Source organism: Octopus bimaculoides, chromosome 10, assembly GCF_046866305.1.
Source record: "Octopus bimaculoides isolate indiv1 chromosome 10, ASM4686630v1, whole genome shotgun sequence".
Lineage (NCBI taxonomy): Eukaryota > Metazoa > Mollusca > Cephalopoda > Octopoda > Octopodidae > Octopus > Octopus bimaculoides.
Genome location: NC_142937.1, coordinates 42013158 through 42035599, shown reverse-complemented (window position 1 = coordinate 42035599; position 22442 = coordinate 42013158). Strand labels below are relative to the sequence as shown.

Sequence of the window (22442 nt, the reverse complement as noted above, 5' to 3'; positions counted from 1 at the left end):
GGAGGGGAGTCAGATAAAGAGAGGAGGGGAGTCAGATAAAGAGAGGAGGGGAGGGGAGTCAGATGAAGAGATGATGGAAGGGGAGTCAGGTGAAGAGAGGAGGGGAATTGAGCACATGTGGCACAAAGGAGCAAAGAGAGAAGATCAATTCCTGTTCACGGAAAAAACAGGAGTCCATATGGCCCCTGTGCAAAGACAATACGAGCACAGACAGGTGCTATAGTGAATGATCGGTAGAGCGGAAATAGCACGAATCTGATGTCTCGGAGATGCTCCTCGAACCGGTCAGCCAAGCGATGTCCCGCTTAACCGATGTACAGAGAAGGGCAGAAAGAGCAGGAAATGCAGTAAATGACGTTGCAAGAAGTGCCGGTAAAGGAGTCAGTGATATGATAGGGACGATGATGGGTGCCTGTGAGGATGGTGGTGCTGGAGAGGTAGGGGCAAGTGTGGAGGCATGGGCGGGAGCAGGGGAACGAGCCAGGCTGGGAGGTGGGGTTAGGGAAACAATTGTGAACCAGGAAGTCACGCAGGTTGTGGGATCGTTTGAAGTAGGGAAGGGGCAGGTTAGGGAAGATGTCCGAGGTGGAGGGTTCGGACTAGAGTCGCCGGAAGGCTCGGAGAATGATACGTTGGAGGGGAAGGGTGGAGGGGTAGTAGGTTAGGGGAAACGGAAGACGGGCAACGGCGAGTCGGTGCGGGGAGAGAGAGCAGAGGCACGGTCCACGGAACATGCCTTGGCAAGGGCTGTGTGGATAGCGGTTAGGGGACAGTGGTGAGTCTCAAAGTCATGATTGTCACTGCAGAACCTTCGTAGACGGAGGAATTGGGAGTAGGGGATGAAGAGCTTGGTGTGGGTGTCCAGGTATCAGTGCATTACAGCTGTTTCAAGCGGCTCCGTTTAATGGATCAATGCAAATAGTACATCAATTTGAAATAAACCGCTCTCCTCGGACGCATACGACCATATAGATTTCTAACATACAGGATACTCTGTTATAACTTTTTAGCAAATTTTTCATCAATGCTAGAGACTAAAATAGTTACATTGCACTTTTTTGATATTATTGTAGTAAAATGAATTTAGGGTAAAAATACGTAAAGCCTACTATAATTTAGAAGAAAATAATGGAGGTCAAGGAAGAGGAATTCATCTTTATCCTTATCACATTCAAAAGACCCAATGCAGCAAGTAGTCTACATCCCTTTAAAATTAAAACCATATACATATATGTATGTATGTATGTATATAGAGAGTGAGAGAGGTAGAGAGAGAGAAATAAAGACAGATTCGTGTTGAATAAATTTTACACTTACAATTCCTCTACCACATCAATAAGTTTAAATCAGATACTATAAATGAAATACTGAAAGCATAGTTCGAGTTAGAAAAGGGGAGTAACAGTGAATGCGTAGAGAGAAAATACGCGAAAATATATAAATATGCTTCCCTAAGGTTTCCGCCTGCCGATATCTTCTCAAAATTTATTAAAATTCTTAGAGGAACGTCTGATATTTAGCTACAAGCAAGAAACAGCTTGGACGTATTTTAATCCAGAGTTTCTCTTTGCTTGTGAAGAATGCTCGAATTGTCCTTTCTCAAAGAATGTGAATTAACTTTCTAGGACTAATTTTTAAAATTTCTTTGACTTATCTACCCCCTTTTTCTCCACAGGAAGGAAATTTCTATTAACTGAGAACCTTTTGTGTGTACGTCATTCAATAAATCATCACTTTGAAATAATTAGCTACTGTTATACGGGTTGGTCAAGGTGGATGATCTTTTAACATAGGTCTACTACATCGGGATGATAAACAACAACAACAATCGAGGCCTTAAGCCAGAGTAACGTATCATTACTTTTGATATTGTTATTTTCCTTCATGTTTTCTTTTTCGACGTCACCATCTTCGTTGTCGTCGCTGCTGCCACCGCTGCCGTTGCCGCCGCAGTCGTCGTCGTCGTCATCGTCGTCGTCGTCGTAGTCGTCGTCATAATTGTCATTATTATAGTTCACTTCCTTCGTATCATTGTTATCTGTTCAAGTGGTTTGCTTTCATGTGGCTTTCAACACTGTCCACCAGAAAGCAATGCCACCATACCAGCGTATCTTTATGCCTTTGCCAATGACAGACGATCAATGCGTTTAACAGTTCGGCGGAAACCTTTCCAAAGACAAGTGCCGTCCAAAAAACTCGTCCTTTCATAAACACAACTTCTCCTTTCACTACACCGCAGAATTTATAAGAGTTAGAACAGCTATTCTTATCAGTCCACCCCCTTCAATACCCTTCTCTGTATTCGTCGTAATTCTTTATCCACCCTTTTACTACCTTTCCAGAACTCGCTGTAATTTATTAGGAGAGGAAGAAAGAGATAGAAAAGACAACAGTAGCATCGGTAACATTAGAAACAACAAAAACAACAGCAGCAGCAGCAGTAACAGCAGCAGCTCCGCAAGGAGTCAGCTGACTACTATACAGTGTGAGAAGGCTCTCACCACTGCTGGTGCGGTGGTGTCGATAGTAAAACACACACACACAGAGGCACACACACACACACACACACAGGCACACACACATTATATGGTGTCCACTGTTGTCCGACGCCAAGAATCACTTGCATTCAGCACGAGTCACGACCGGAAGTGATGATTGTTCCCAAGGTGATACAGACGGCGCTCCCCATCAATGAAAATAAATGTCTTTGTTGAGAGTCCTTCTTATGTCTGACCATGTTGTATTAAATGGTTAATTCGTGTCAGGGACTTACTCATGCTGAGTTGGCGGAAGTTATCTAGCAGCAGATTTGCAAGAGGGCCATCTATGCTGTCGTAGTCGCTTCACCAAATAAAATGAACGACCAGATTCTTCCACAAAATGAAACTATATGAAAAAATAAGTAGATTTGTCTACAACGAAATTTTACCAGAAATTCAGTTCTGCTTAATCGGCCAGAGTTAAGCAATAACAGGTGCCGTGGCTTAGACGTATGACCCACTAAAAAAAAAATAATAACCTGTCCTCTTGAAAAATCTAAGATACATTCCTCAGTGTAGTACTGGTAATGTAACAAATATTCGGGATGGTCATATCTGTAATAGCTAGAATCGATTAGGTTTGACTTTGAATTAAACAAGAACACTAACGTCTACTCATTTGATTGGGAATTCCGTGTGTGAGTGCGTGCATACATCTACGTACAATGTTCATAGGCTGACTATGAACGAGTGATGCTAGAGCTATGAAATCTAGCATGCATTAATTTCAAAACTTCTTATTTATAACTACATCGTTTCGTTCCGGGTAAACTAACTGTTCAAAGAAGACTTCAGATGTAACTAGTAGTGACTTCTCCTGATATTGGACAAAGTTTAGCATCATGGTGTTATCAAGAACTGCAGAAAAAGGGTTTAGCCCCCAAGGACATTCATGCTGATATCTTTGCTACATTAGGGGATAACGCTCCGGCTTTATAAACAGGGCAAAAGTGAGTAGCTGAATTAAGGAGAAATAATACAATGCGTTGGAATGTAACAGTTTCACTATTTCATTATTATAGTAGCTTAAGGCGGCGAGCTGGCAGAAACGTTAGCACACCTGACGAAATGTTTATAGTGTTTTGTCTGTCTTTATGTTCTGAGTTCAAATTCCGCCGAGGTCAACTTCGCCTTTCATCCTTTCGGGATCGATAAATTAAGTACTAGCTGCGTACTGGGGTCAATCTAATTGACTGTTGACTGGCCCCCTCCCCCAAAGTTTCAGGCCTTGTGCCTAGAGTAGAAAACATTATTATAGTAGTTTGTGAGGCAGCGAGATGGCAGAATCGTTAGCACGGCGAGCAGGATGCTTAGTCGCATCTGGTCTGCCTTTACGTTCTGAGTTCAAATTCCACCGAGATTGACTTTGCTTTTCATTCTTTTGGAGTCGATAAAGTAAGTACCAGTTTGACACTGGGGTCGATGTAATCGACTTACTACATACCCCGAAATTGCTGGTTTTGCTGGTTGTGCCAAAAATTTCAAACCATTATAATAGATGTTGCTGTGTTACTTGATCAAACGTGTAGGTGATCAAGTTGTTCTCTCACCATCACCATCCTGAATACCATAAATGCTATTCTCTATGTCCTTCAGTTTAGAAGGCATGGCGTAAGTTAAGGCAGATTCGCCGAAACGTCCCTGGCTTTCTGTGCCATTATCTGTCTTCTGTAATCCCTCTGTCACACGGGGTAGGGTTGCTAATCTTGTACTTCCTTCATTCGGTCTCACCCGTCTCTTTACTTTTCGGTACTTTTTCATCGAACAGCGCATCAACCACATGTCCCACGCTAACCTCTATACTCAGTCTGTCTATTTACTGACAACCATCACCCTAGCTTTTCTTCCCAGCTTGTGTTCTACAAACATTTGCTGATTTACAACAATCTAAAGAGAAGATTAACGGCTTCAAGCAGGTCGGTTTCAGAGGGCCTGGAAGAAGAGGCACTGCTCCTTTTAATTCAGATTCAGCAAATATTAAAACCTCCAGAGGGACTTCGTCGCTGACCTAATAAACTTCGTCCTCATGCGCATTGTAACTAGAGTAAATCAGCCCTTTGATGTCAAAACTGCTTAAATTAAATATTTAAACATTTAGAAACTGTACTGTAAAATAAGAGCCGTGTCATTTATGCAGTGCTCCTGCAATTTGCTGCAGTAAGTGAATATACTTTTTTCTTTTACTTTCTTACCTTGACTACAAAGCAACCAATTCTTTTACCTTGGTTATGAAAGAGATGGTTGACCAATGGTTTACCGGCTGTTTGAGAGCCTTCGCATAGCCGATACCGAGAGAGAGAGAGAGAGAGAGAGAGAGAGAGAGGGAGAGGGGAAAGAGAGTAAGTAAGAGTGACAGGAGTAATGGAGCAGAGAGATAGTGTGAGTATGCGTGCGCGAATAAATATATTCACGCACACATGCATATAGATACATACATTCATACATACATACATACATACATACATACATACATACATACATATAATGTATGTGTCCGTGTATAGGATATATGCGAGTGTGCATGTATGTACGGAAGTTCTTAAACGTACATATTCATATACCAGCTTAGACATAGACTCATAAAAAATGTTTATTATCTAAGAGCTGGCCTAAAGGCTGCACGACTTTTTGTCATTAATGCCGTACGTACATATATATATATACACACACATATATACTTACATATGTATATAATATCATATTCTGTTATATGATATATATATTATACGTATACATGTATATATGTATGTCTATAAGTATATAGTATATATGCATGTATGTGACTGGAGAGAGAGAGAGAGAGAGAGACAGACAGACAGACAGACAAACAGACAGAGAGAGGGAGAGAAAGAGAGACAGACAGAGAGAGAGAGGGAGAGAAAGAAAGAGATGCAGTTATAAGGGAGGAAAAGCAGGAGACTCAAAGAAAAGATATTAAAATTGAAAGACTACAAAATGAAATAAAAAAAAGAATGAAATGAAAAAGCAAATTCTAAACTGAAAGTAATGGAGAAAGAAGAAAGAAAAAAATACAGGAAAGGAAGTAAAAAAAAAAGTAGAAAGAAAGAAAGAAAGAAGTAAACATGAATAACTTAATAAAATCAAATACAAGAAAAATACAGAAAAAAAAGAGAAAAAGACAGGAAGATAAAAAGAAAAAAAAAACTATCAATTCTATTTCGAAACGAAATAATTACAAATGCTTTTTATCACAGTTTTAGGGCCCAAATTTTCCATTATTTTATTATTTTCCTTTATATTTTTCTGACATTGTAGCATGTTATGTAATATGTAGAATGTTGCACCACGTTTCATGAGCTCTAATGCTGCTCAACTAAATATTAGGGGCCTCGGGCATTTTTCAGACGTTTTTAATTACGTAAGTTTCTTTACTATTAATATTCTCACTTACCTTGTGATATGTCAGAAAATTAAAAATGGAGGACAATGACTTGCAGGCTTCTTTTTAAATCTAGTGATGTCAATTTAACCTTATTTGATACCATCCACTGAATCTACTGGTCAACTGAGATCTTAGATGTCAGTACCTAGATAGGTATTATTCGTTTGAGCTACATATTCTTTTCTACTCTAGGCACAAGATCCGAAATTTGGGGGGAGGGGTGCCAGTCGATTAGATCGACCCCATACGTAGCTGGTACTTAATTTATCGACGCCGAAATGATGAAAGGTAAAGTCGACCTCGGCGGAATTTGAACACAGAACGTAAAATCAGACGAAATACCGCTATGCATTTTGTTCGGCGTGCTAACGCTTCTTATTTCTTTACTGCCCACAAAGGGCTACACACTGAGGGGACAAACAAGGAAAGGCAAACGGATTAAGTCGATTATATCGACCCCAGTGCGTAGCTGGTACTTATTTAATCGACCCCGAAAAGATGAAAGGCAAAGTCGACCTCGGCGGAATTTGAACTCAGAACGTAGCGGCAGACGAAATACCGCTAAGCATTTCGCCCGGTGTGCTAACATTTCTGCGAGCTCACTGCCTTGTTTGAGCTACATATTGAATAAACAAATATACGGCATAATGAGTGAAGTATAAGAGTATTGACATGCGTGTGTACATGTGTGTTATATAATATAATATAATATGATATAATATAAAATAATACAATAATATAATTTATTATATAATATTATAATGTATATGTATGAATGTGTGTATGCGTGTGTGTGTGTGTGTGTGTGTGTGTGTGTGTATGTGTGTGTGTGTGTGTGTGTGTGTGTGTGTGTGTGTGTGAATATGATTCTAACTCGGTTACCAATGCAATGGAGAAGAGATCTGCAGATGCCAATGTATTTTTTCCATTGAGATATTGGACTAATGAACTAGAGAGTTGTAAATATAACCTGGATAATAGGTTAGTAAACACCTCAACAATAGACATCAGTCAGTAAGTAGATTGATGTAACAATCACTGAGAATATCTGTCCAGTTCCCTTGTTCAAATATACATGTAACTGTTACAATTATCAGCCACTAGGCTGGTGTTTAACTTCCATACACACCGGCTCAACTGCTTTACTTTATTCAAGATTATTCTATTCACGTATTGATGATATCCTTCAATCTCAGTACCGTCGACCACCTAACTACATCCACCTGTAATGCATGTTTGCTATTTTCCTACCGAACTAAGATTCTCTCTATATTCTTACTTGTTTTAATATAATTTTCATGAAACTAGTTCCCTGACCATCGCCATTTTCATACCGAATTAGGCTGTTTCTCGTTGTTGTCACCAGTTCGAATAAAAAGTAAATGGGAAGAGAATATTTATGGGCTTCCTTAATCACACGAACTAAACTGTGATAGTGTGTTTACTAAAGTTCTTTTGTTGCCTAAACGTTGCAACAGCCATTATGAAACTATAATTTGCTTCATTTTAACATCACACGACTATACTTTTATATTAGAGTTAAATTCTTCACCACAATTCCACTGGCTACCACGATTTATTCAGTGTTCCCACTAAAGACTTATGTGGCTTTAGTAACATCACTATCACAAGATTTTCATAAGATTATAATCCATACCAACAATTGCACCCATGTTTTACTTGCTAGCTATATCTGGCACAATATTCAACGGTCTCTCACCTTCCTTCAAGATCCCACTTTCTTGAAACTGGCTTCGAAGACACAGCAACATTAAAGAAGGGACCGTGAAATACCGGCATTGAACCTAGCACTGAATTTCCCTAGCAGTTTAACGGCTAGGATTACCTGCCCTTTATTGGCCTTGCCAGCGATGAGTGAGCCTGATGCAAACAAGGACAGCCCACTTCATGCAGCATGAACCTTCATCCATGAAGCTGAAACATGATAATGAAGACACAACACAAGATTTCTGCTGTCTTTCTGTTTTCCTCCTATCATCGCTTAACAACCGATATCATTTTGTTCACGTCCTCTAAACAAAGCAATTCGGCAAGAGAACCGATAGAATAAGTACCTAACTTTCAAAAACGAAACAAAGAATATTAGGGTCCATCTCTTCGACTAAAACCTTTGAAGGCTGTGTCCCAGCATGGCTGCATTTTAATGACTAAAGTAAGTAAAATATACCAATGGTTAAATGTAGTTATTGTCGTTGTTATTGTGAATGCTATGTTAATATTGCACAGGTATGGATCCCGATCTGTTCTACTTCCGCAGGCATATTTTAAAGGACATAGCGGTACAACTAAGCGGCTGAGCAATGGTTATGTTCATAACTGTCCGTTTTTATAGCTGTGAGAGTGCATGTATGTGTGTGTATGTGTATGTGTGTGTGTGTCTGTGTGTGCGTGTGCATGAATATTGATACTCTGCCTAAGTTAAGAAACGATAACAAGTGAAACTTTTGTAAATATAATTATAAGCTTTCACCGCATATTGACGATAGAGGAGATCTAATATAAGGGCATACAAGTCCATGAGAGAAAGTGAGCATTGGTACGTGTGGGAATGGGCATCCCACGCACGCTAATGCTCACTTTTTTTGCAGTGGGGGCTTTCTATGCCCTAATATTTGACTATTTTCTATAGTCAATATACGGTGAAATATTGATATATATATATATATATATATATATATATATATGCTAGCTTGCCGCTTGATCACATATACACACGCATATACATTGACAAATTCAGTTACAAACATATCAATTTTAATATGTGAAAGAACTGTATATAAACTAATAGATGTGCAGCCATTGATTACATAGTGGAAGGGTGTTGTGACTACATTGTTATGTATAGGGGATCATGTAAGTGTGTGTACATGTATCACAACATTCCAATATTTAACCACTAAAGGAGCAAGCAAACGAAATAATAGCATTCAGCAGTTTGATGGAGCTTGTGATTTCATATTATATAATAGGATTAAATTTCATAATTGAAATATTTTATATCTGTATGATTTAGTTCAACATTAGCTAAAATTTCGTTAGCGCTGAACGACACTACATCACATGGAATCATTTAATAGTCAAATACACGATGTATGCGTCTTGAAAACTTCACAGAATATTCAGAAAGACGGCAAATGTGATTGTTTGAAGCGTTAGACTATAAGGTGATTTCACCGATTGTTTTCCTACACACAAACACACACACACACACACACACACTCACACACACACACGCACACGCACACACACACACGCACACATACAAACATACACACACACAATTAATATGCATACATATATATATATATATATATATATATATATATATATGTGAGTTCAAGATATATTTTGTCTTATACTTGTTTCAATAATCAGTGGATTGCGACTGTGCTGGACCACACCCTTGAAAGTTTTTAGTCGAACAATTTTTATCTATTTCTTTTGAACCTCGTACTTATTCTTTTCTTCCTCCATGGAAACGTTAAATTCCGAGAGCGTAAGCAAATCAACACCAGTGGTGAATCGGCGCGCGAAGACAAACACAAAGAGGCTGACATACACACGCATATATATATATATATATATATATATATATATATATATATATATATATATATATATAAATATAATTAAGGGATCAGCAAATATTTGCTTCACCACATACCGAAGTTCAGATATAGCAGCTAAAAAAGCTGAGAATCCCACAGATAGCATCACTTGTATATATATATATATAAGCCACTATGATCGACCGCTAGCCACTAAAGCTTTTTTTATTCTCTCTCTCTCTCTCTCTCTCTCTCTCTCTTTATTTTCTCGTGTTCCTTTCTGTTGAAGAGCGTAGGTTCGAAACGTAAAAGACTTTCTCACCTTCCCGAGCGTTAAACTAATACGCCTGTTTGTTGTTTATACACCTTTCTTTGTCTTTCTTTTTTTTTGTAAATTCCAACTATATATGGAAAAACGGAGAAGGTTTTTGACGTTTCGAACAGTTCTCTTCGTCAGAAAAGAAAACAAAAAAATTCTGAAAAGGAAAAATATCACCAACAGTACGTGTGTGTTGGGATTCCACAGTTTCCATCTGCCGAATTGACTGTGAAATCATTCATTGGCCTGGGGTTACTTATCCAAAGCGCCGCGCAATGGGTCTAAATTCAAATCCACGTAGTTACAAAATGAGCTTCTTAACCACGCAGCCATGCCAATAATTATCAGTGAGTAGTACAACCTAACATTTCACAGTATATCTACCTACCTATGTACATCTTTCTATTTCTCTCTCCACACTCACACACATACACATGTATGTATGTATGTGTGTATGTATGTAGCAATGTATCTATGCATATGTATAAAAATGTGTACTCGTATGTATGTATAAGTAGTACATGAATGGTTGTATGTATGTGTATATGATTCATTGGAATTTGAATGAGAAAAGATCAACAATCAAAGAGAAATTCTAAGAACTTCAGAGTAGAGGAAAACGGTGAGAGAGTCTGAGAGAGAGAGATAAAGAGAGAGAGAGTGAGAGAGAGGGAGAGAAGGAGAGAGAATGACAGTCAGACATTCAGACAGACAAACAGATTTAGGATGGGTGTTGCAGACTTTTGTATTACATTGGTTTTGGTGATTAAAGTTAAGCTGGGGCTTTGGCGTCACTAAGTCGGACATAGTGTCAGGAAGGGCGTTAAAGGCCTCAGACCGGAAGCGACAGAGTGTGTATGTATGTGTGTGTGAACGAGTGTGTGCGAGCGTGTATGTATGGTTGTGTGTGTTGTGCGAGTAGTGGTAGGAGAGGGTGACTACTGTTGCTGCTACTGCTGCTGTTGAAAAAAAGAAAAGAAAAAGGGATGAAGCAGGATAAAATAGTAGGAAAAGATGGGTAAAGGAGAACTAAACGCCAAATCTCTGTAAAATAAACAATAAAATATCAAAAATCAAATCAAATAAATAAATTAAAGACTAGAAAATGATAAAGGAAAGGAAAGAGGGGAAAGATGAGTCGAAGGGAGGGGAAGGTAAAACAGGAAGTAAAATTTTAGCAAGCATCAAGACGATGGAGGGACGCTGTGATGAGAAGAGAAAATAAAAAAAAAGGGTAGTTTGGTTTAAATATTCATAATAGGAAAGGAAGATAATAAATTTTGTATAATTTTTCATACTCTTGTGTGTAAGACCTTGTTTATACATGTCTTTATATATACATTATTTATCAAAAAAATATGTATGAATGTATGTATGAATTGTATAAGAACGTAGAGGAGTAAAGTACAAAGCTCGTCCACCTTCAGCTTTACCCTGTGTTTGAGCATCTGTCGTGTGTGAACATATAATTGAAAAAAGAAGGTTAACGTTGGACATTTATTTCTTACTCACTACAATTGTTGGATCTTTATGATTTGACGGGCAACATTTTTTTATGTAGTGTTTTTGGTACCGAAACACTTTCAAACTTCGTATACTTGTATATTTTGTGGTATAAAACAGATAAAAAATTTTGTATTCGAAGTTATTTCACGTTAAACATTGTCTTATTTCGATAATTTCAACTAATCACTGACGTCTATTCAGTTGAATACAGTTAGTGCTGTGACGGTGTATATGGTATTAATCCCCGTTAGTTCTGACATTTCCGATTAACTAGACTGTTCGTAAACAAAGGGGAAAAAGCCATCAAAATACTTGAATATTGCCTGCACTTGTTATTGGAGCTGGCAGAATTATTAATGCACCTCCACCAAGTGCTTCATTTCCTAGAAATAGCAGCTAAATCTTCTTCAAATCAAACTCTAGTTTAGGGTTAGGGTTCGGGTTTTAGAGTTAGGGTTAGGGTTGGGGTTAGGGTTAGGGTTATGGTTATGAGTTATAGGGTTTTAGGGTTAGGGTTAGGGTTATGAGTGAGGTTTTGGCAAAAATAATCATGACCCTAACCGTCACCCTAAAACTAACCCTAACTCTAGACACACAGATACGCACAGCGTAATTTATTATATAAACAATATATGCGTATAAATTTCGATTAAACCGGATGAAATATGTCACAGGGAATAACATTTTTATGACCGGCCAAAATTTATTGTTTATAAAAAGAGCACTGACTGTATTCAGCTGAATAGACGTCAGTGATTGGTTGAAATTACAGAAACACGACAACTTTAACATGAAATAACTTGCGATGTACAATTTTTTGTTAAGAAGGCTAAGAGAAAAAGTTGTTTTGTATGACACATTCTACCAGTGTCCCAAGTTTGAAAGTGTTTCGTTAAAAAAACAAGTGTTGCCCGTCAAATCATAAAGATCCCAATTGTTTCCACGCAACGTAGTGTTCTTTCATTCTTTCATCTGTTTCGGTCATTTGACAGCGGCTATGCTGGAGCAGCACCTTTAGTCAAAGAAATCGACCCCAGGACTTATTCTTTGTAAACCCAGCACTCATTCTATCACTCTCTTTTGCCAAACCGCTAATGTTACGGGGACGTGAACACGCCAACATCGGTTGTCTAGCGATAGTGGGGAACAAACACAGACACACAAACATATACATACATGCATATATATATGTGTGTGTGTATGTGTGTGCGCGTATGTATACGTGTATGTGTCCGAGTGATTTTCCTTAGCCGACCTTAAAGGTCGGCTAATGAAAATCGCATGTGTAACCAACCATGAAGAATAAATCAGCAGTAAAAAGAAATACAATGCCAATCCCTTTAAAACGGCAACCACTTTAAGAGTAGCAGGATCACCATCCCACCACATCTACACATTCAGAGCTATTTGCCGACGGCCCCTCAACATCAGCACATCCTGAAAAGCTCAGTGACTACAACTAAAGTCAGGCCACTACAGAGTTAATGTTCTTGAAGCAGAGAATTTCAAACTTACGGAGACAATATTTACATATAGCCTGAGGAAAAACAACGAGATTTCATAATGCAGGGAAACAGTTGCATAATGAAGTACCTGCACTGCTGGAGAACTACGTTGCGTGGAAACAATTGTAATGATTGAAAAATAAATGTCCATCCGTACCCCTTCTCGTTGACTGGATTTGGTAGACGGAAACTGAAAGAAGCCCGTCGTATACATATATATATATATGTATGTGCGTGTATGTTTGTGTGTCTGTGTTTGGAAGTACTCTTATTATTTTTACTATATGGCCTTGGATAACTCTACTTCAGCTATATAGTTAGGTACAAAGATGACGGTAAACACGATAGTGAGTGGTCATGATGATGACGATGGTAGTAGCAGCGCCCGTTGTAATGAAGACAGCCGTGGTGTGGTGGGTGGGTAGGGGTTGATCGTCATCGTGGGGAAGGATTTGAGGATGCTGGTGGCAGTGGTACGTTATATGTTTGTGCTGTTGATGGCAACATTATGGTGGTGGTAGATATGATGATGATGGTGGGGGTGAATATTGTGGTGCATGGTGATAGTGTTAATGCTGGTGGTGATCGCAGTAAAAATAGGGTAGTAGTAGTGATGGAGACAGCAGTCAGAATGGAAGATGTCGTAGTACTGATAGTAGTGATTTTGTTGATAGTAATATTGTAGGTGTGGTGGTGGTGGTGGTGGTCGTGGTGGTGTAGAGGTAGAGGTAGACAGAAACCAATTTTATGTTATTTCAATCTAAAATTGGAAATAGTGGTTTAGTGTTGCAGTAAGTATATAACACAGTAGAAGTGCCATAATGGAGGTGGTGGTACGGTGACATTGTGTGTCAGTGTTGTAGAAGTAATATGAGCTGTTATTGCGGCTTAGCCTCAGATCAACCCCGAATGAACGGACCTAAGATTTAAGGGCAAGCTAACCATGACAACTCTGCATTTTTTCTATGTACGGGGACAACGAAAACCAGTGGTCCTCAACGGGGTCCATATAGTCACTGAATATCCATATGGCACCTGAGGGTTCATATCGGGGGTCCATGCAACAAAATAGGGATCTAGTCGGTTTGGCTGCCAGCATTAGTTCTGTTCGAATTGGTTTCATATTCAGTGTAATGATACACTTTTATAGGCTAATGAATGACGTGAAAACCATTTTAGCTATAAATCAATAAATAAATGTCTTCTTCGAGTAAAACCAGCAATACAAGAGAATATGACCAAAAACTGCATATACTTCATTCATCTCATGGAGCTGTGGTAGGTTATACAAAGGTGAAACATGCCACCCCATCAAAATAAGGATAGAGGAACATCGCAAAGCTGTGACACGAGGAGATATTGATAAATCGGATATAGCTGATCATGTATGGAAAAAAGGAGACCCCCTCCCCCTGTAGAATGAAGTCAAAGTAATAGACAGACAACACCACTAGAGAGTAAGAAAACTAAAAGAAGCAGTACATATGCTAGGACACAACAACCTCCTATGCAGACCGAGTGCAGATATGAATAGCATATGGGTACCGGTATTAAGGAAGGATAGGAAAACATTAGATTTATAAGCCCTAAAATTCACTCTGTAATTACCCACGGGCATATGGCACAGTGGTTTAAGAGCGCGGTCTACTAATCCCAAGATTCCGAGTTCAATTCCAAGCAGTCACTTTAATAATAATGATAATCATAATTTTAAACCTTTATAACTTTTTTAAAACATTTTTTCGTTAAAAAGAGAAATAACTCCAACAATTCAGCTTGGAAAAGTATATTATTGAGGCAAATTTTAAAATGTTTGATAACATTTAAATTTTGAAATGCTGGCAGCCAAACCAACTAGATCCCAAAATAGTAAATTGAGATCCACAATAGAATTTCAAGAGCCCCTGAAAAAAGTTGCTGGTATATAATGCAAGAAACAGCTACGTTACTTTCTCTAGCATTTTGCATAATTCAACCTACACAAGTTAATGTGCGAGAAATAAAACAGGAACTTTGAACGAAATATCTATAAAACTATTTATAAAATATCGAATGTCTGGTATGGCGATATGATACTGACAAGGAGGGCGTGGTGGAAAGGTGTGTTGACGTAGTGGGAAGATGTGTTGACGTAGTGCTGAGAGTATCTTGCATTGTCATATTGTTTTAACGTATGTTAGTGACATTATAATAATGGCTCCAAATTTAGGCACAGGGCTAGTAACTTTAGGAGAGGAGCCAAGTTGATTACATTGACCTCAGTGCTTAACTGGTACTTATTTCATTGACACCGAAAGGATGAAAGGCAAGGTCGACTTCAACGAGATTTGAACTCAGAACATATAGACGGACGAAATGGTGCTAAGCAATTTGTTCGGCATGCTAACGATTCTGCCAGCTCGATGCCTTATGCGTCATTATACTAATCGTGGTCAAAATAGTGTGGAGGGTTGCTTAGCAACTGAGGACGTCGGGCCATGCAAAATTTAGGGACTGTGTTAGGGTGGTCACTGTAATGTTGTGGTGAGGTGGCGGTGTGGTGGTAGTCGTGGTGGTGGTTGTGGTGGCGGTGGTGGTTGCGGCGCTGGTGCAGTTGTGAGTGGTATAGCCATGGTGTTGTGGGGTGTAGTGCCTTTGCAGCTAATTAGAGGTAAGTCTAGCGGAAATGGAATAAACTGCCTTCTAATTAGAAAAAGGAGCCAAATTATTTATAAGTTGTACTCTGTAGCAGGTAGCGCTTGATAACAGAACACACACACACACACACACACACACACACACACACACACACACAGATACACACACAGACACTAAGAGACTAGAAATACATATTTATTAACATATCGACATACGCACTGGCAATGAAAATAACACACACACGAACACACACAGTTAATGGTATTACCATATATAAGCAATGATGTATCTAAGAGAAGCAGAATACCTGATATGAAGTTTACTTTATGGTAGAAAAGATAACTATGTATGTATATATATATATATATATATATATATATATATATATATATATATATATATATATATATATATATATATATATATATATATATATATATATGTATGTATATATATATATATATATATATATATATATATATATAAATATATATATATATGTATGTATATATATATATATATATATATATATATATATATATATATATGCATGTGTATATGTATGTATATATATATGTATGTATGTATATATATACATATGTATATATACATGTATATATGTGTATATATATATATATATATATATATATATATATATATATATATATATATATATGAGAAAATGTTGAGTTCTATTTCATCCTTTATTTTGGTGGGTTACAAAGTTTAATTACTAATGAAGGTTCTTCATATTACATTGTTAGCTAACTTTTGTTAGCTGAAAATGCAACAAGTATAAGGTGTGTTAAGAGCATTCTTATCCTATCGAAGCTCACAAAGAATTAAAGATGAAGAAGAAAAGATGTTAAAAGTTTTAAAAATTTAATTCATGCAAACCACCATTTCGAACATTAATATTAACATGTAAATAACATGGTAAAAATATTAGAATATTAGAAGCTAATTTAATTATAATTAAATTCAATGCCTATTGCTGATCTCCTCAGTATGAAAAAAGAATACATAAAAAAATACTTCATAAAAATATTGCACTGTTACAGAAGACTAGATGGAGTGAATGTCACCAAGCAACAACTATTACCCATAGTCTCTCTGAATTTACTTTCATCGGGTGTACATAAAATTCTTTCAAATTAAGTTTAAATAATCATAAATCATCCTTTAATGACCCTAGAAAAGAAAATAGCATAGGTCTATCCAAAAAGGTTTGGCAACTTAAAAGAAGCAGTATTGATTACTCGATTTCTTGGAAAATAATTTCTTCAGCCCCATCATATTGAAAAGATCTGCAAGTTATGCCTCGAAGAAAGTTATAAAATAATGAAAACGAAAGGCCTTGTTAATTCGAGAGAAGAAAAAGTTTTTTTCTTGCAGACATATGTCAAAATTCCTTTTCATTAATCTTAAATAATCTCCCCCTACCTTAACTCTTTTTATCTTATTCTTTCTCCTTATAATCAAATTTTCTTGTATAATATTTCTCTCTACATTATTTCTATCTATGGTACCAGATTTCTATTCTATAATACTGTCTATATTAATTATCTTAAACTACTTGGGTATTCATTTATTATTCAACCGTCCCATCTATATTGAGTAACCCTCCTTTTATCAACATAACATCTCTACCAAATCTTTATATACCTTCCACTTTTTCTCAACACGCTTTTAGGCAATTCTTGAACCTCCCCTTAATATACACATATATATACATAAATTTGTCTGTAATTTATTCCTTTTACAATATGTACTTAGATACACCCCTCTCTTACCTATTCCAATTATTATTATTTATCATAATTGCCTATTTCCAATTTGTATGATACTTATTTACTTTTTACTATTGATATATGAAAACACTTAATACATTTTCGGTGTCAATTTTGCCCTTATATACTTTTTATTATTTCTTTTCCCCCTCTTTTCTTCCTTCTTATTCGTAACCTATTCCATTTGTATATGTACTTAAAAATAAAACTACCACTCTTAACTATCCCAATTTTAATGTTTTCATTATTTAGGGTTTCTCGCAAATCTACCTGATATTAATCAAATCTTACAGATGATATATGCTTATACTTAAATTTCTTAGTGCTCAAAAATTCTTTCCACAAAATGTATATACTCTCATAGATGTCGTATATTATTTATCATTTTGTGTTATACATCTAAATAGATTTATAGTATTTTCATCATTTTATTATTATTATTATTCATTTATTCATTATATCTTTCTCCGTTTTCTTCCTCTGTTTAGACGAACTTTCCTACCTTTTCGGACAAAACCTTTTGTAACCTTCGTCCTGTCTTTGTCCTTATATGTTTTTAATTGATATTAGCCCTTGTGGCCAATAAAACGAATTAATTATTATTATTATTTTATTATTATTATTATTATTATTATTATTGATACTAATTGTTTTTTAACTTAATATTAACACCGATTAACAGATTATATATATATATATATATATATATATATATATATATATATATATATATATATATATATATATATATCAGAAGCCATGATAGATCGTTGACCAAACACCATTCAATTTTTTTATCTCAAAATTTTTTTTGTCCGTGTTTTTCTCCTTGTTTTCTCCGTATTCTTTCTGTTGAAGAGGGTAGCTCGAAACGTTAAGGACTTTCTGTATTCACGAGCGTCACACTAATACATCCTTTTGTTGTTTACACCACCTGTCCTCGTCTGTTGTTGTTTTTTTTCGTACATTCTCCCTCCTATCTATCTATCTATCTATCTATATATATATATATATATATATATATATATATATATATATATATATATATATATATATATATATATATATATATATATATATATATATATATATATATATGTATATATGTATATATATGTACGTATCTACGTGGTATCTTTTAGATAACCTTAATTATAATCCTAATAATAATTATTACCTCTAAGGCTTTTATTCCCATGCTGGTTACTTGATATGATTGGTATTTTAAATGACGATCTTATCCTTATTTATATAAATTTATATATGTACTTCGTCATTATATTCACTGCGGTGGCATTTTGACCATATAACACGTGCAGTTTAGACGGGCAATTAAACCGGTCGTGTACATACGTACATATATATGTGTGTATATGTGCGTATATGTAAGTATTCACATGTTGTATATATATATATAAATTTGTAATAATGTACTATCTGTGTATACATATATATACATACACATATTTATACATACACATACACACACACACACACATATATATATATATATATATATATACAAGTACATATACATATATGTACATATATATATACATATATGCACATATATGTATATACATATGCATATATATATATATACATATATACATACATATACATATATATACACATATATACATATATATACATGCATACACATATATACATAAATATATATATATACATATACATATATATATACATGTGCATACACACACACACACACACACACACACACACACACACACACACACACACACAAGTATATATATAAATGGTTGTTTTTATAGAAACATTTTAACAATGAAATGATGTATTCAAGACCTTTTAACAGATTTAATTTTTACAAGGAAAAGTTTGGAAGTGACTTCGAATTTTCGGCTTACTGACTTGTATCAGATCTTTTATATGCATATGTCTGCGTGTTAGTATGCTTATGTGTGTGTGCTTGTTTGTATGTGTGTAGTGTTTATATGTATGTGTGTGTGCTTACATATTTTTATATACACAAATGCAAAAATATAAAGATATACATATGTGAATAGGCAGATATATATACATCGATATGAATTATATATATATATATATATATATATATATATATATATATATATATATATATATACCGTGGAGGCGCAATGGCCCAGTGGTTAGGGCTGCGGACTCGTGGTCGGAGGAGCGCGGTTACAATTGCCAGACTGGGCCTTGTGTGTGTTTAGTTAGCGAAAACACCTAAAGCTTCACGAGGTGGCGAAACCTGCCGTACTCTTTCCCCACAACTTTCTCTCACTCTCTCTTCCTGCTTCTGTTGTACCTGTATTTCAAAAGGCCAGCCTTGTCACACTCTGTGTCACGCTGGATCTCTACAGGAAATACGTTAAGGGGTACGCGTGTCTGTGGAGTCCTCAGCCACTTGCACATTAATTTCACGAGCAGGCTGTTCCGTTGATCGGACCAACTGGAACCCTTGTCGTCGTAACCGACGGAGTGCCACTATATATATCTAAAAATACATACATACATACATACATACAAACATGTGTGTGTGTATGCGTGTATGCATATATATATTGACACATATATACGTATGCATCTATATATGTGTATGTCTTATGTGGATGTATTCACATATATACATACACAAACTCACATTCACACACGCGCATTTTGAATGTGATACGAATATATTTCTGCATGTATTATTGCATATATGTATATATCTGTTATGAATGTATGTATGTATTTAATTATATATGTGTGCATATGAATGTTTGTATATATCTAGCTATATACGTATGCAATAAGTATTAAAAAAATATCAAAAAGAAAAGGCATAGTTAGTAATAAACTTGCATTAATCATTTCCAGAATTATATAATTAAACTGTAATAAAAAAAAAATACTATCTTACCTACGTACACATATTTTTGGGTGTGTGTATTTCCGCGTGTGTATATATACAAGCATGTGTGAATATTTACGACTATATGTAGAACTCTGTATAAATGTATATATATATATATATATATATATATATATATATATATATATATATATATATATATATATATATATATATATATATATATATATATGTATGTATGTATGTATGTATGTATGTATGTATATATACATGTATGCATTATAGGTATGTATGCATACATATATATATGTGAGTGTGTGTGTATACATATGTACGTATTTGGGGGTGGGAAGTAGATATGTTGTCTGTTTTAAACCTTTCATTATCCGATTTCGTGATGGTGTCATTAAAATCCTGCCGCGTGCCCTAACAGACACAGGATATACATTAAAGAAAGAAACTCATAAGAAAAGGATACAACAACAACAACGACAACAACAAAACCGGTAATATTTAATATATAGGAACAACAATAGCAACAATAAAACTATAGGTCGAGAATGTTCCATCATGATGTACTTCAGGGTAGACATTTTTATTTCACATAAAGAACTAAATAAAATGAATAATTAAAAGAATAAATATATAGATAAATAATATTGATAATAATAATAATAATAATAATAATAATAATAATAATAATAATAATAATAATAATAACAATAATGAGGATAATAATAATAACAATAATTGTGGAAAATTTCATAACTATTTTTCATATCTGCGTCATTTTTTATTCAATGTATACACTACTAGTTTCACTGGCTCCTGCATTTTCCTCTCTCCCTCTCATTCCTATCTGTTAATTGCAACAATTTCTCTCCTTCCTCCACCGCCATTTTCCTCTTATATTTAATTTTATCCAAGTGAATATATATATATATATATATATATATGAATTGCTGCCAACTAACAAGAGAATACGGTATGGAAGTCATTATAGGCACTGTACACAACATTCACACATACATACAGGGGTGTGTATGTATCTGGGAATACTCACATACACATACATGGATACATACATATATACATTCATACACACACACACACACACACACACACACACACACACACACACACACACACACACACACACACACACACAAGAAGTAATTGTTATGATTTTGAAAATCCAAAACAGTGTGACTTATCATTAACTTGTTTCAGTCATTGGATTACGGCCATATTGGACCACTGCCTTGAAGTATTTTAGAGAAATGAATCGTACCCACTACTTATTTTTTTAAGGCTGGTACTAATTTTATGTGTCTCCTTTACCGAACCGCCAGTTTGGATGACGTAAACGCAGCAACACCGGTTGCTAAGCGCTGGTGGGAGATAAACACTCACATATAAACATACACTCACTTTCAGTTTCTCCCCTCCACCAAATCTACTCACAATACTTTGGTCGGCTCCAGGCTATAGTAGAAAACACTTGCCCGAGGTACTACGGAGTGGGACTGAACTCGGAGCCTTGTGGTTGGGAAGGAAGCTTCTAACCACGCAGCCACTCCTGCGTCTCATTAGAACTAAGAGAAATCAACGGTTTGCAATTTCATTTATACTCTGATATTTCTGTGTTAAGACCCAGTCTTCAGGAAGAAAGCAATCGAAAATTTGATGATGCGAGCAAGCTTTTCTGCTCTGTAGCGTGTGTACGTTTTTGAATATGAGGAGGGTGCAATTGGAATGCAAAGGGTAGCATTGTTATATTAGCTAATCAGCTCTGCTACTATGTAGTACTTTGCGCAGAGGCGGTTCCATAGCCAATGAGGGTTATCCGAGGCGTGGTTATTGCTAGTTGAATACTATGTACTACTACTGTGCCACTATGTACTACTATGTAGTGTATTAAATCATATGTAGTAAACGCAATGAATCCTACACTAGAATACTATCAGATAACTCCAAATTTGTTTAAGGAACAATTCTATGCTGATGATTCTTCGATCAAATTACCCTTACGGAAATTCCTCATTCATGATATCCAGGTCTCTATTGACACCACGGAACGAGCCAATAGGAACCAGAGAATAAAAGGAGCCATCATCATAGCAAGACCAAACCCCGTTCCACCAACTGAATCCAGCCGCATGCAACCAAATAACACTTATAGCAATGATATTCTGTGGAGACAAAGCTTCCATTCCATATATACATAAATGCACACACACTACAGAGCAGAAAAGCTAGCTCGTAACACAAGATTTCCGATTCCTTTTTTCTGAAGAGGTTGTTTTA

The 22442-nt window shown here is 36.0% G+C and overlaps 1 non-coding gene across 1 annotated transcript; it reads left to right on the top strand.

Moving 5' to 3' along the window:
- Positions 1-21941: 21941 nt before the first annotated feature.
- LOC128248961 (U4 spliceosomal RNA) lies at positions 21942-22079 on the top strand. The gene has a single exon (XR_008265107.1). It is a non-coding gene; the product is annotated as a U4 spliceosomal RNA (small nuclear RNA).
- The last annotated feature ends 363 nt before the right edge of the window (positions 22080-22442 follow it).